Consider the following 15,005-nt stretch of genomic DNA (forward strand, 5'->3'; position numbering starts at 1 on the left):
AGCCGGGGCAGTTGCCGAAGCAACAGGGCCCGACTGCACCTGTCCGGAAAGACCTGAGACTGTGACAGCACCACCAACAGCAGGAACAACAGGAAACAGGTCCAGGAACAGCAGGAACAGCATGAACATTATCTGAAAGGGAAGGAGCAGCAGGGACAGCAACAGGTACGGCAGGCACGGCAGGTTACCGCAGGAGAGCCAGGCGTCCTGTCGGCAAGCTACCGTCATTCTCGGCACTGCGGCAGGTCAGGGGGGTACTCTTGGGGCAGTGGAAGTCCGGGGTCGGCAAAAACACAAAGAACCCGGTGGCGGTGGCACCGTCCTCTTTGGTACGGCAGTAATCGGTTTTTGTATTGCAGCCGTGGGTGTCACCGACATTACATGTGGTGTATACACCAAGTGCGGTGGCATATCATAAGCTGGTGTAGATATTGTGGTAGTGGTAGTGGTTACCGTACCATGAGTGACCACTGCCGACAACCCCGCCAACCGCTGAATCCAACCCCTGTATACTAGGCACTCCCTGCAGTCCCAGCGACTCCCACACCTGTCCCAGGTCGTCCTTCGCTGATGGCACCACCTGCAGAAGCAACAGTCGGGTTAGTTAGAGGGGTTTCCTCTCGCCTGGGGGGAGAAGAACCCCACCCAGAGCGGACGGAAGACCCCGAATACAACTGGACGTCCGGGTAGCGGGCGCCCTCCTCCACACTCGACGGATCGAGAGAGGAGACGGTCCGCTACCGCCCCCGCAGGGGAAGGCGCGAAACGTGGGGGCTGGCCGGGGGGCAGGAAAGAAGACGAAGTGTCCGTTACCAAAGGAGTCACTGGACTTTTCCGATGACTTCTTTGGCGGCCTAAGTCTCTTCCTGCCCTCGTATAGCACCCACTGCGCCTCGGACCAATTCATACATGTTACACATGGCTCGGTGCGGGAGCATTCTCGCCCCCGACACCGAGTACAAACCTCGTGTGGATCCACATCCACAAATGATCTGAATCCGCCGCATTTACGCCCCTCCAGCCCGGGACACACTCTACGGGTGACTGGGGGGCGCGGCGAAATCTCCATTTCTTGATCACTCATTATTAATATAAAAAAGAAGAAATGTAAAGTACTTACAAGCATACACTCTCAAACACACTAGGAAAAAGAGGGCTGATACTCAAAGCAAACGACAAAGCGGGCAGAGCGATGACGAGCACGTCCTATCCTCACACGGCCGAAAGCAAAAGTGGTTTGTTTACCTCCCAGTCGCGCGCGCGCACGATCGGACAAGCAGTTAACTACCGTTCTCCCTTGTTCGAAGCTTACGACCGTTCCAGCTGCCGCTAGCTACTTCCTATTGTTAAAGGACCGATGGTTTGTATTACGTATCGGAACAAAACTTTTTATTTGTGAATTACCACACCAAAGTGAAGTTGGTTACCTGTGTCTTTCAACTTATAATCATGGAAAAAGTAGTAACATTTTAGAAAGTTTTCCGATATCTTATTTCAACAATTCAAAACTGTCTTAATTATGACTTATTGACGCAATACCATGAAGAGCTCTTCAAAACAGCCTAATGTCCTGATCTATGCATAATTTTTTTTCAATTAGCTTACAATAAGTATTGTTTATGAGTAACAATTGCTCTCTAAAATATTTTTTTAAATTGATTGACACACTTACTTTCATGCTTTACCTGCAAGGTGGCAGTAGTGTTATTCATAAAATTTTGGCTTAATTTAGTAATAGACTGGCCCCTCTAAACCATTTATGCTTAAAGTTGTATTATCAGTGTCAACAGTGATTTACAAGAATTTTTTTTTAAAACCAAACATATTAACAACGTATCTTTTAAACGTAGCTTTAAAATATGGTAGGCTAGTATGAAAAAATGGCACTAAATATGTTGTCTCTAAAATCATTGGAGTGTCCTGCAAAATACTAAGCTATGAGAAGACTGACATCAGGTTGTAATTACAAAGCAGCAATTTTAATTATCAATTTTATGCTATAGTATTCATTTTTGTTGAAAGTGCTTGGTTCAACCATCAGAAGCCTTTAACTTTATGTAACAAAAATAATGACGAGACCAACGTGAGAGAAGCTCCGGCCAAACAATTCATTTAGATGTGGCAACAAAGACGAGGACAAGTAACGAAGAACCTCAACATGTTTTCTATTGTTTATACAGTTTTGGTCAGGTTAAGTAAAGGGAAGTCCCGGTTGGACTAGATAATTACAATATCCTGGATCACATTAGGTGATGGGGGGTGTGGGGGGAGGATTTGCAATTCATAAAGTGGCCTTTAGTTTTCAGATAAAAGAAATGCCACTGGCTAACACGCCTAAGCCATTATTCGACCACTGGTGGTAGGATAATTGGGTATTTCTAAGTATCAAGTAATTAACTCAGTTCTACCACTAATTTGTTTTAGAGATGTTAACTCGAAATTCAATAGAAAGCCTTGCCTTTGAGAAAAAAACTTATTGAATTTGCCTTTTTCGTATGATCCCTACTTCAAGATGGAGTTGGTTAGGGCAAGGCAGGCTAGTAGTTAATTTAACTTTTAAAATACAAATCGGCTTGAAAAAACATTTAATAAATTTAGAAACAGTAATTCTAAGCCCTCATTCCGCGGTAAAGTAGACTATGGCAGTTGACATTTTCCTATGTTATTTTACTTATTGATCAAGAATTTAAAGTAATATTTATTCGGACGACTGTAATTAACACCCAGGGGCCAATACTAAACACGGCAAAATACACTGAACGCCCCAATCCAAAATGGATGTCGTATCCGCAGTTACGTTCCTTGCAGTCCGTGTGGAACTATTCTTTAGAATTACCCTGCAAGAAACGTAACCGCGAATACGACATCCACTGATAATTGGGGCGTCCAATGTATTTCGCCGTGTTTAGTACTGGCCCCTGGGTGATAATTACAGTCGTCCGAATACTAAATATTACTTTAAATTCTTAATCAGTAAGTAAAATAATGTAGGACAACATCAACTGCCATAGTCTACTTCACCGCGGAATGATGGCTTAGAATTACCTTCGAAACATACTCAAATATCGGCTTGGATCTGCCTCGAGTCTAGCCTATACACTTACTACATCTAACGACTTCGGTCAAATTTTAAGTAGCTGTAATAAGTATTTCAGTTGCTGTACCTATTGTTTAAAAAATGCAAAAGCAAATAAAGCTTAATAAAACATTGGTTATGATCTGCCTATAATAACATAGCTATATAACAGACTAAAAAGGATAAATATTCTTGGTATGGTGAGAATTCACGTACTAGGTAAATAGACTTCCAACACAAATCAAAAAAAAATCCTGTCCTAAAGCATTTGCTGCATTTTTTAATTTTTTTAACAGAAAAAAAGATAAACAATAAAATATTGGTTATAAGTTATAATAACATAACAGATGTAAATTTTATCATTATTCTACGGTTAGAACTAACGAAACAGAACATCCGTCACTGAAAGTTCTGTCCTAGGTAAGGATTTGCTGCAATGTTTTTTCTCTAAATGACAAAACAGAATAAAACCCGATAAATAAAAATATTGGTTATGATTTATAAAAAAACACCACCAGATGTAAGTTTACAATTATTCTACGGTTAAAAATTAACGTAAATATCGTATAAAGTGGCCTCTGGTCCAATAAATCTTACCTCCGTCTCCTTGTTATTCCGGATTCCTCTCACCAAGTCAGTCAGATTTTTGTCGAACTACGTTCGAGATTCCCCTTAACTTTCCGCAGGGCCATTGCTAATCGCTTCGCTGATCGACTTCGACAGAGACGGCGGGCAAACCCGGCTACATAATGGTGTCAAAAAAAGGGGAGGTAAATAACGTCACATAAAAATCGGGGTCCGAGCTGTCACTTCACTTCACGAAAACAGATGTTGTCAACCTGCGTTCCGCCGCCCACCTAAACGCGGCTCGCGATTCCGCCGTTTGGTCGCGTTCTCCTCGTCTGCTTTTTCAAGAGAATGATCAGTCCTCGTTTTACGATATTATAAGTAAGAATAGAGAATTATAGAGGATATATCGTTATGATGCACATTATCATACTGACAAGCAATTATTTACTTTTTTCTGTCTGTTTCAGCTGGCAGTGGTTATTGCTTGATGCTACTTAAATAAGAGACTATTGCAAATGGAGAGTGTATCTATTTACTAAACTCGTAAAATATCCATGAAAGTATGATTACACTTTAAAATGGAACATTCTTCTTCATCCTATATGTGAATTACTAGTTTGCTTTTGAAATGATACAATACATCTTCGCAACTAAACGGTCAAAAGGAATTTTATCAAGCTACAGGTCAAGAGTTGTTGATACATATATCCAGGAAAAGGATTTTTAAAAGAAAAAGTTTTTCATATATAACCAATTGGCAAGCTTGATGGTGAAATAAAACCGAATTTATACATTCTCCTCTGTTCTGTAGCTCCATATTGTTAGAACCACGTAATTGAAAAATGGGGTTTTAAAGTCTTTATTTGTGTAAATTCAGTGCATAACATTAGGAGATATGCCTGACTAAATTTCGATGGTTCTATCGGTCTACAACTGTATATCATTTACTATTTAACACTTTTCTTTCGTATCTGCCATTTCAAAAGTTGCCAATTTAATCCCAGAGAAAAATGTCTTCGTCATCGGTGAAAATATTCTTTGAAAAATTAAGCTTCTGCTTTTTTATATCTATAAGTGAAAAATAAGCAAAAACTATATAAAATAGCGAAAGTATTCGAAAGATTTGTTGCTTGTTTCTTATATGTCAATTCACCAAAACATATTATTATAGACGCCTACAACGAGTGAATGAAAAAGCCTCTCTGTACAAGGCACAAAATCGACAAAAATGCGACAAGCAAAAGCTAAACAAAATATCGTAAGTATTCGAAAGAGATCTGTCGTTTTTACAAATACTTATAAATTCACCGAAATAGATTATCATAATGAAAAGCCTTCCTGTGGCGAGAAACGAGAACCACAGAAAACGCAACCGAAGGGCCTCAAAAACCACCAGAGCGCACGTAAGTTTGCTTACAATCTGCGAGAATTACACAGGTAGTGGGAGAGGTCATGTGACCATGACGTTTGACAATCTCCCCAAACCTTTGCTCGAGGGACATATGCGAATCGAGTTTTAAATGCTTTTTCCAGATGGGCCGCATAAACCCGGACGTATAGTGTCTGCTGTTGTTATGATTTTTCGACTTGGCATTTTGAGGAGACTAATTAGAACGATCTCAAGGGTTACGTACATGGAGGGTTATACTTATCACTAACTCACAATGGTATGGAAGTCATGAATGGCTTTATATTACATATATCATTTCCTGTCCACACCCATCATTCATAATTCTCATAAAATAAGTCTGGGTCTTCCTACCCCTCAGGGCCCACAGGAGTCCACCTGACGGCATCACGTACTCTCCTCCCAGGTGTTATGCAATACTTCCCATCATGAATGCTAAAGCAAGCCGAGCTAAAATCACTTTTACAACAGAATTCAAACTCAGAAGCTGCTGTCACTTAGCGGAACAACGGATACTTTCTATTAACGTTTCATGATATATTTTTTATTATTAACTTTATTGTTAGTGAAGGATTATTGCTGTTATAAAAGTTCTGAACAGATTGCACGAATGAAGTATTAAAAGGATGGTTATACTGCGGAAGATTCTGTACACTGGCTCATCCGCGATTACTAAGCTTACAGTAATAATGAGAGTGAGAATAACGCACAATTTCATTCCGGTGTAATAAAATGTACAACTACGGCGAGCATGGAACACCCTTATATTGCTATTGTTTCATGGGAAAAACCACAGCCTCACTTGCGAGCACGAGTGCCTCAGTGGTTATAGAAGAAGAGGAAGAAGAAAATATTTTGTCTTCGTTCGTTGGACACAAGACTGAATTAATTTCAGGGATTTTAAACAAAGAGCGTGGCTGAATAATAGAGAAAATCTCCGAATGTCACGTACGAGTATTATGGTCCATGGCGTTGGACACAAAGGCAATATTATACATAGTCTCCTGTTTGCTTCGACGTTGTCAGAAGTTACCAGAAGAAAAGTCAATAAATCAACTTTTGAGAAATTCGTTGTTTATATTATAATCATCATTTTACGCTTTATTACTTGTGTACACGTTAGCAAGACACGAATCCCATTAACTTTGCTAATGATTGATTTTTCTTTGGAGTCCGCAGTTCACTTTATTTATTTATTACATATAAATAAAAAAAACAATCTTAGTTCTACTGCAAGCCACAGAATTCTTATTTGAGGCTTCAGAAATGGAACTGAATTTTGAACAGATATCTGTTCGAGGAAAAATGTTACCCATTTTATCAATGTCAAATAAACTTTTCTTTTTGTTGTTTCCATATATCAATTGCCATGAAATTAGCGGCGGTACAATTATTTTAATCGTGTCGCCATGTCCTACAGTATGCGTAGGTAGTAGAAGGCAATCTATTCTTGGAAGCTTGCTTAAGCAGATTATAAACTCTTGTTAGTCTATTACATATGAATATATATGGTCAGGCTGAATAAAATAATAATAACAATACTTTTAAGAAGTATGCAAACGAAACTCCAGAGTTACGCGAATCGGTCACGAAAAGAAAAAAAAAAAAAACGCAATTTCGTATTTTCTTGAACCATCATTACATGGAATCGTGATTTCCTTTCCTGATTTATCTCTCGCTATCCAAGATACGTATAAAGGGCAAAAACGAAACTAAGGGACTTGCTGTAATTCAACGTATCCTACGCAATGTCAGTTTCCTGATTAATCTGAGGGCGAGAAAACAATGTCGAAATTCCCAGTATCCAAGGAGGCAAAGATGCAACGTTAGTCTAGTTAAGAAGTTAAATTCAAATTCTGAACAGCTGGCTTATTATATTCAAGAGCTATAATACTAAGTTTGTAGACGCAGTCTGCCTTCCAACTGACCTCAACCAATTAACCACACCTTTTCCAGCCGACTTAATCTCAGTCAACGAAATGTAAGATTATGCTCATTCAAGACTAAATCGAGGTACTGACAGTCAGGGAGGTCTAAAATATGTATAACTAATTGGTTTTATCAAATAAATTACAGATCAATTGAAATTTTATATTTTTGATTGGAAGATATGTTTTAAAAGGTACAGCAATGGTTTGCAGTTACAAACCCTAAAGCTTTTTTCAAAATACATTTTAAAGCCGAGGTTTACCTTAAGATGACGAGGATAAGTTCAGCTTTCAGGAAGATGGGCTGTGGTGTTATATTATTTTCATGGATTCTTCGTACCGTCCAACTCTTATCATTCTAATCTTGGTACTTAAAACACAGAACTTCTTCAGCTATGGGAGAACCTCCTTCATATGCTCTTGACAGGTCAGTAAACTTACATCACCAATAAATAAATTGAATCTACCATCACCTATTAAAACTGAGAACCCCTTGCCTTAGTGTGTGTCTCTGATATTTTGCCAAACTTGCTTTGCTTTGAATATAAGTGTCATAGCATTTGTATCTTCAGTCCACTTAAAACTGGCTTCAGTATTGTCTTTATTAGGTAATGACCCAGGTAAGGGGGTGATCATCCTCCAAACTCAAGTATTGTACCTTCCTTTCCTATTGAAAGAGAAAATTTAAGTCACAAACATGCAAGTTCAATGGTTAATTTATGGATTTTTTGTCAGAAAAAGTAAAAGCAGAAAAGAAACTTAACAAGCAAACAGGTATCAATTCAATGTCAAACTAGACAGCTATTGCTTTATTTATATGGAGTGAGAAAATAATAAAGCATAAGGAATAAAACCCAAGAAGCAATTTGGTTAGGGTTACAGAGGTTAACCACAAACAAATTAAATTGCAATTGAAGTTCCTACGCTCTTGCAGCCATAACTTACCAAAAGTAAAAAATCAAGAGGTCTTGTCAAGCTCAACAGTTTTAGGCCAGAGGCAGCATCCTACCTGGCCTGATTGGTTACCAACAGTTCAAAGTTGAAATCATGGCAAAGGTTTATCATCAGCTGATAATACATAAATTAACTTGTCTGATAACTCAAGATGATTCACACCGTAGCAGACTCAAGATGATTCACACCGTAGCAGTCTACTTTCAATGTGCTCTCCTTTACCACTGCAGTACTACATACATTCTACCATTATGGCTCTTTAGCTGAAAAAAAAGTCCTGCTGAAAAGATACTCTCACTAAAAAAATAAGCATGCAATACAAAAAAATACAAGAACAACATGAAAAATAAAAGAATAATTGTACAGCAAGAAGAGGTCTGAAATAAAAATCTTATATGTATTTCCTCCTTTATTTAAAAACTCTAAATAAAACTCTAAAAATATTTAGTGAATCATCGATGATAAATTATCTCAATATACCAAAAGTCTCAAGTGCAGTTCAATTCACGTGTGACGTGACTTTTACTCAACAGATTAACACATAAAAAACAAATTCTATAAATTTATACAGCGATTGTGAAACTTTTTAATGACTTAAGCTAATTAAAATCATAGCTTATGTGATGCAAAGACTATATTACCACACATTAACCAATTCCATACATAAAAACAAACACAACATCACTGAATACATTTTGTATTCACCATTTCCACACCGCACTTACAAATTCGCTTATCTATCAATAGAATAGTTGTTCTGATTCATGACTTGTACGTACCCCGGGGAAATACCAAAAATTCAAATTGTCATACATGATAAAAATCTAAGTACATTTTGTTTCAACAGAATACATAATAAAAACCACTTAAGATAGTGTAAGTGACAACCTTACCTTAAATGTAAAATATTAAGTACAAAACCATTTAGAAATCTATTTCAGTACGGTTCAATAGAAGTACTACTACAGAACCACACAAGCTTAAGTAAAAATTAAGTTAACACAATAAACAAGGGATGAGGGCTGCTCACTTCTTCATAACAATGATCGGACATGACTCGGCAGAATCTCAGCGTCATGTATTTAAATAAGTTTTTTACCTACCAACTCTAAATCCAAGAATAATCTTGCACAATCAAATTTACAATATAATTCATCCACACTTGCTGTCATTTAATATCAGGCTTAAATGATTTTTCTTTGTTTACAAGTAGTACTAAGCATTTCACTCCCAGATTAAAAAACTGGTTTATTCAAAAGGACTTCTTGAAATATATTATATTGTAAGTGACTCTGATGCAACAGTTTAAAGCCAGATTCAAGCCTTGTGTAACTGCATACAATTAATCATTAAATACTTCATTTCACAATGAAAATAAAAATCTTTCTGCAGTACTTAATCAATCATCGAGAAATGTTAATTCAATCATAAACCTAGGTACATTCAGATTTCATATTTTGTATGAACGTGACCTGTAAAATTTTTTGTAAAGGTCCACAACCCAACTGATGAACAAACACAAAAATATGATCAAATTACCAATCTGTTTATGCAGTAAATAGAAATTCATGTCAACACTATCAAATTCACAGCCATAAACACACTCCACTCTAACAAAGAGATGAATTGAATATGCTACTCTACATGCACAGCAAATCTTCATCAACTGTCAATTCTTCAACCCGTAAAACTTATGGAATCAAGAAAATTAGAGAATTAAAACAAAAAGCCTACGTAACAAATTTGAAGGAAAAAACAAAATCTATATCTTTAGGAACATAGTTAATCACTGTTGAGTAAGTACTACGTATTTGGATCCAGATATGGCTTCAAAAACTCAGTAACTCTGACATAGTGAGGCACCTCTGTGCCTGCTAACCTATGCTCCAGGTGTCATATGCAAGAAAGCTCCAGGATGTGTCGCAAACAACCTTAATAACTTTTGTTTGTCAGCCATGTCAGTTTACTTTTTTTTATTATTACTACGTATTATTATCAATCAATCAATGGCTCCATTTCAACCAAGCATAAGTTTAGTCAAGTTACATTCTTGGTCTCTTGGTTGGGATCCAAAGGTCTTTTCGGTCATAGGGACTCTACATACAATTTTATACTTCAGGTACTGTACCATCCTTCTCTAGGGGACTCTGCTGAGTTTCTCTGTGGGGGACAAACATGCTATAGTTGAGAAGTATATCTATACTGAAGATGCTGGTCTCTAACTAACGCAATGAATATCTCATCAGTAGACTTTATGAAGAAAAGTAACAGACAGTTTCTTAAGAATAAAATAGCCGCAAATTTATAACTCCTCACAGGTTTACAAATACTGTATAATATCTATCTTCACAGGACCACTGGTGGTGGAATTCAACTAGTATCACAACCTGTTTCTAAGCTTAACAGATAAAAATAAATCTCAAAATTCCCTTCATACATATTTGAAGGTTTGATGTTTCAGCAAATACAGGTAGTATGTACTGTAGTACCAAAAAGGCATTATCCTCAGACATTTGTCATCTATAAGAATTACCGCCGCTTTATAAAATTTTTTGAACTGCTTCCTGTTACAAAAAATAAAGAGTTTTATGAAGACCTAAATTCTATGACATTTGCATAGTTGTAAAATAGAACTAAATCCTGAACTAAAAACTAATAGTTTGGGTGGAGAAAATGACACAGAAATTGATATAAACATGTTTGTGTGACTTTGAATATGGCTTCATCTATTCCCTCCAACACCTGATGAACTCTTTTGTTCAGAATCAATTTTGTTATGTAAGATACTAATAGGAACCAACTTCAAGAAAAACCTTATCCAATTAATAAACAATATTAACAGATTAAAATTGTCTTCAATGACATTCACATAATATACATATAGCATTATTGCGTATAAGACAACTATAGCTTGACACAAGCAAACATTTCAAAAACCATTCAAGCTACAGATATTTAAATTATTGATGGCCTTGAGTTTCTCTTTTACCTAACCATCTACATACTATAAAAAGATTTTTTATCAATAAAAATGTGTGATTTTCTATGGAAAAGCATTATTTTAAAACTATCAAGAACCCCTTTTAAAATATATTTCATATGCTATACAAATATTTTTGGTCATATACAAAAATGAATATTGGTTTATAGAGTATAAATTTTGCCATAAAAACCCCCCCAAATAAAAAAATGCATAATGAAAAGACGCAGTGCTTAATCATGTGACAAGGGACTTAATCATATCAAGATAATATAGAAAGGTACAGAACTGTCCATTATTACTTGCTGAACTGCACGCAGCAATACATGACAGAAGCAGCAAAATAAAAAAATAAAATTTCATTCAGTATCAAGCTGAGTGAAACAATACATTTTTCACTAATCATTGAATTTCTGTAGTTCAGCAACTTCTGATTCTCTCATATGGATGGATGAACTCGTACACAAAGCTTGCAGACATACATTAATGCTTATGAAAACTGAAGATGGTAATAAGAGACAAAAATGGAAATGGTTCTGATTCTTTTTCAGTATCATACTGTACCTCTGTATATCCTGAGAGCTATTTAAATTATGATTTTTCTCTCCTCTCTCACAATATCTGTAAATCTTTACCCATCTTAGATGGGGCTACCTTCCATTTAATTTCTCTCCAACTGTATCCAGTACTTAAATTTCAACTGACTAGCAATGATCACTACAGATTATACTATAAAACAAATAGACTGTATCTAGATACACTCAGAGGCAGCTTAAAATGTCTCAACACCAATTTCCTGGACTTTGAGTACCGGTGACAATATTTGTCACTAGCAACACTACAACCACCATAATTGAGAACTTTCACGCAGACTTCATTCTGCACTCCAGCAGAAGGATCAAAACAAATCCTTTTACCGCAGTGTCACATGATCCCCATTAATGCAACTTGACTAAATGGAGGCATAAATTCTTTGCTATGACGTCCTTCTGCTAATGACAGAAAAAAATAATTGGTTCAATCTTGCTTATTTTCCTAAATTTTGTAACACAAAATATTATACTTGACCCCAGCATTACAATCGTCTTTGTTAGTAGTATAAGGTTTTTTGGTTTTACTGTTAACCATTTCAGAAAAAATTGAAGCCAATCAGAGAACCTTAACCTCTTGTTTTCCTTTTTGCATTGCCCAGTGAAGAAACCCAGTAGAACCAGTTAAAGTTTTTTTGGATTGTCTTATGGTATATGGAGCAAAATAGAGTGAATATAATGAGCCTATATGTATACAAAATTAGTTACCTGTGGAGTTAAAATTATGTCATGCTTAGAAAGAAGGCAATACATAATTCTAAATACCACCAGAAGTTACTCCCAACATACACAACATTACTTCAATAACAGTTTCAACTTTCACTGAATTCAATATACCTATGGTACTCTTAGAAATTTCACCTAATAACAAAAATACAACCTACTCAAACTACACATAAAATTCTTATTTGTAAAGTAACCTAATCTAACAACTGGCAAAAATATAATAGCATATATACTTCAATCCCACAGGACTGGTCTGGTAAAATAGTGTAAAGTTAAGCAATTTGCCAATTTAAAAGTTGGATTATTCAAATTTGTTTTTGAAAGTAGAAATTGCCAGTGAATTGAAGTTTTCATTTTATCCATTTCACTCCTGAGTGGTAAGCTTCCTTAAGTTTTAGAAACATCTAAAAAACTCTTCATAATTTGTAAAAATTAGTGGCACAGAGAAAATTCTCTAAAAGACATGAGATACTGATTAAGTCATTTAGCATGTCTCAAACTACCTGAGAATCACTTGCATGCTGAAAAGAAGTTTTAACATTTTACTTTATCATCCCATAACATTAATGCTAGTTGGTTCCGCTAGTTATATACTGTAATTACCAACTACCTAAATGTCTACAAGTATTGCTCAAACTTTCTAACAATCAAATTGATTGACAGAACAAACAACTAAAGTCCTATCATTTTTGAGCACAAAATGTTAATGGTAAGAGATGTGGAATCAATAGTTTCATATTATCCAACACTGTTCACCACTCTCTGATAATAATACTTGGTACCTTTCGAGTTAGGAATCTATTATTATTATTATGACAAATTAGTTTAAAAACACTAGTGAGTCACATTTCTAGGCTCTCAAAGGGAATATGTACTGGAACAAGATAAAAAAGATAAAAAAACATTACAGTACTACTCACATCAAGCACATCACTAGATTTCAAGTTACTGCAACAAAGAAATTACTGTAACAATACAACTCGATAAACATGAAATCTGAAGTGTGCTTCTAGATCAACCTAATTCACTGTATCAAAACTTATTTGTATTCTTACTCTGCTTAACATAAGATTGAAAAAGTTATCAATGACACCTTTGGATACTAACAGAACCATAAGGAGACTTGGAGCACTATGGAGAGAAGCTTTTGATAACGATAACATTGCCTCTTGTACTTTTGAAGAAACCGAGTAAAAAAATAACACACCCTCTCATCTTCGGGCAGCAAAGGCATTTTGAACCTTCTGACTACTGATGTGAGAAAATGGACACTTTCTTTTTATCTTTTTTTATAAAATACTGAATTGTACCCATGAGTCTAACCCCTTAAGACTACTAAATAAACAAAGGGAATGTTAATATCTTTAATATACATGGAACACTTTATAATTTTAAAGTCTCAATCTCACCCAATCAACAAAACTTAAACTTCAGGTAAGCCATACTGTTTTGTTACATCTGTCTTAACCAAATGATGTGGGACTGGGGTAACTTAAGCTCTTTGCTACTGAGACTGGGTTCAACCAGAACAACTTTCATGTTGCACTTTGTGATTCACTTTTCTATGGAGATATATGTGATTCATCTTCCTGAATAAATATCGAAAATCACATAAAAGAGCGCTGCTACACCAAATTACCTTAACTACTTCTTCAGCTAGGAACTTCATGATGTCAATGTCACTGAAGTTTAACTTGCTCTTTCTCGTATCTCCTCCAAAGTGTACTCCTTTAGTAGCTCTCCCCCATTCCTCAAACACTGGTACTAAAGGCAAGTCCTGAAATTATAAAAAGAATATAGGAAAGCATATCCAGTAACAGTAGCTTATCATCTTATGACAGTGACATTACATACACAACATGGCACAATTAAAAAAAAAAAAAAATTTCAAAGTAAAAATTAGTTTTTACAAATCAGTTAACTATAATGTGAACATTTCCCAGCCAAACCATCTTGATAAATCTTGAAAGAAGGACACCATTGTACATGACCAGACCAAACTCCAATTTCTGAAAGGATGTCCTTTCATTCCGCTGTGGTAACCTCCATCTTGAAGTGTGTGGAGAAGGGAGGAGGGTACAGTGCAGCTTGTGATGAATGGATTCGTAAAATACGTGTTTTATCTTAAACAGAGTTTTGTACAAAGCTGCACTGTAATTGTCAATTGTAGGCAATGACATAGAGGTACTACTGTAGTAGATCATGATGCAAAATGTCCATAGATTTGTTGTGTAGAACCAAGGGAGGTTCCATAAAATCATGGATTTGTAGCATAAGTCACGATTCCCAAAACACTACACTCATTAAGCACATATGGGAGGTACTATATTAGAAACACATGCCTCTACCTGTATCACATTCATGAAGGTTGAAGGTCATGAGGAAGGTGAGGATGATTGTATCTCAGTATACTACTGTAGTCCTATCACCAAAAAATTGCTCAATATATTTGAAGCACACAAAAAACAGAAACACAAAAAAAATATTATAATTATCATGAAAATTGCAAAACTAGATTACACCAAAACAAAAATAAAATGATATTGTTATGATACAATAAAAGTTTGTTCATACTTACATGGCAGATATATATACTGTATTCTCCGAAGTCCGACAGAATTTCAAAACTCCCGGCACACGCAGTGGTCGGCAGGTGGTAGTACCCATTCCCGCCGCTGGGAGGCGGGCGTCAGGAACCATTCCCATTTTCTGTCAGATATTTCTAGTGCCACTGTCTCCTGAGGGGAGGTGGGTGGGCACTTTGATTATATAT

At 36.2% G+C, this 15,005-nt stretch overlaps 1 protein-coding gene and 1 pseudogene across 1 annotated transcript in view; both read right to left on the bottom strand.

Annotated features, from left to right (window-relative positions):
• The window catches only part of LOC135209623 (AP-3 complex subunit delta-1-like), a 145,601-nt gene that overhangs the window by 36,245 nt on the left and 94,351 nt on the right, over positions 1 to 15,005 (bottom strand).
• LOC135209478 (nicotinamide phosphoribosyltransferase-like) overlaps positions 12,264 to 15,005 on the bottom strand; it is a 44,241-nt pseudogene continuing 41,499 nt past the window's right edge.

Source organism: Macrobrachium nipponense, chromosome 38 (assembly GCF_015104395.2).
Source record: "Macrobrachium nipponense isolate FS-2020 chromosome 38, ASM1510439v2, whole genome shotgun sequence".
Taxonomy (NCBI): domain Eukaryota; kingdom Metazoa; phylum Arthropoda; class Malacostraca; order Decapoda; family Palaemonidae; genus Macrobrachium; species Macrobrachium nipponense.